A 1871-nucleotide genomic window follows, 5' to 3' on the forward strand; every position below is an offset into this window, starting at 1 on the left:
CACTTCGCGCGAGCGCGGGGCGTCGACGTGCCTTTCTTGCAAGAACGTGATTTCCGGACATGCCTTGATGTGTCAAACTAAGACCCGTTTTGCTGTTGATGCCTTCTTTTCCCTGCCAAACTCTGTGTCTTGTGGTGTGACAGTAGTCTTTTCAAACGCTCGTTTTAAGAAGGGAGCGCACTGTATACGTATGGTTTAATACGGCCGCACGTTAGCAGTCGATTTCCTGCTGAACACGAGACGGGTTAGTGTGTAGCGGCGCGGCGATGGAGCTGCGCACCACCCCCGCAGCCATAAACAACTCCGCGGGGCGTCCCGCGGGCCTCCCGTAAGCGGACCTTCGCGAGTGCTGGACACCAGGCACACGGACACATGATCCGACTCACTGTGCCGGACGTCGTGCGTGAGCTCCGTTTTCTGATAACTTTGTTTACTGCTTTCCTTTCGCACTATAGTCCGCGCACCGCACTTCTCTATGTTCCTTTTCCCTCTTTTTTCCTCTCTCTCTCTAAAGCCCTCGCCACTTCCGGCGCGCTGCGCGCGCCCGCTCAATTCTCTCTTGACAGAATAAAACTAGACCTTGTTACCGAAAAGACGTGTGTCCGTCTCGTTTACCACGGCTCTACAAAGTGGTGACCCGTAGTTTTCTTCGCTGCACTGCCGAAGTTATTGTGGAGCCATGCACAGCAGCGAGATGCAACCAGACACTGAACCTACGGGCACGACCGAGCAACACGACGTCTCTGCGGTTTCCATCCGACTCCCACTATACTGGGACCGCAACCCTGCGGTTTGGTTTCTTCAAGCGGAATCGCAATTTATTCTCTCTGGCGTTCGCACGGAACAGCGCAAGTACTACCTAGTTGTTTCGGCACTGTCGCCTACTGCTGCCGAAAAAGTTGCCGACCTGCTTTCTGGACCGGCTCCCGCCACTCCATACAGCGATCTTAATGCTGCACTTCTCGAGCACACAACAACATCGCAGCGAGCCAGCATGCAGCAGTTGTTCTCCGCAGAGGACTTGGGAGACCGTCGGCCAAGCCAGCTCCTTCGCCGTATGCGACAGCTCATGAGCGGCAACACAACAGTAAACGATGACCGTCTCCTTCGGGAACTGTTCATGCAGCGCCTTCCAGTAAACGTTCAGATGGTACTCGCTACAGCCACGGTAATGGACCTCAACAGCCTGGCCAGCTTGGCGGACAAAGTCATGGAGGTGGTGACGCCAGCGGGGTGCAACGTAACACGATCAAGCACCACTGCGAGTTCAGTGCCGCAAACATCATCGTCCGCCGCTTCTCCCATCGACGTGCTCTGCAATCGTCTTGAACAGTTAGTTTGTGCTGCGGAGCGTCATCGCACTTCACCCCGTCACGGAGGTACCGCAGCTCTAGTAGATCACGGCGTACAAGAGAAGAACGCTCCCGGTCTCAAGCACCTCGGGTATGTTTTTATCACCGCCGCTTCGGGCAGGAGGCGCGCCGCTGCTTCCGTCCTTGGCATGGCAGGGAAACCAACCGGCCGACCTTTAATGGCGACAACCGGTCAGGGCCAAAGCAAAAGTCGCCTATTTCATGCCATGGACAGAACCACAGGCCAGCAATACCTGGTGGACACCGGGGCGGAGGTCAGCATTATTCCCGCGCAACGTTCCGACTGAACTACACCGCCGACCTCCTATCTTCAAGCTGTCAACGGTAGCAGGATACCTGTTTACAAGTCGCGGTCCCTCACCCTGAACCTTGGCCTGCGCCGCGTGTTCCGTTGGGTTTTCCTCGTCGCTGACGTTCGCCGTGCTCTTATTGGCGCTGATTTCCTGGACCACCACGGACTGCTGGTCGATGTGAAACGCCAACGTCTGCTGGGCACTG

General features: G+C 56.3%; 1 pseudogene; it reads left to right on the forward strand.

Moving 5' to 3' along the window:
• The first annotated feature begins 679 nt into the window (after positions 1–679).
• Positions 680–1532, forward strand: LOC142570473 (uncharacterized; annotated as a pseudogene).
• The last annotated feature ends 339 nt before the right edge of the window (positions 1533–1871 follow it).

The sequence above is a fragment of the Dermacentor variabilis genome, chromosome 2 (genome assembly GCF_050947875.1).
Source record: "Dermacentor variabilis isolate Ectoservices chromosome 2, ASM5094787v1, whole genome shotgun sequence".
Lineage (NCBI taxonomy): Eukaryota > Metazoa > Arthropoda > Arachnida > Ixodida > Ixodidae > Dermacentor > Dermacentor variabilis.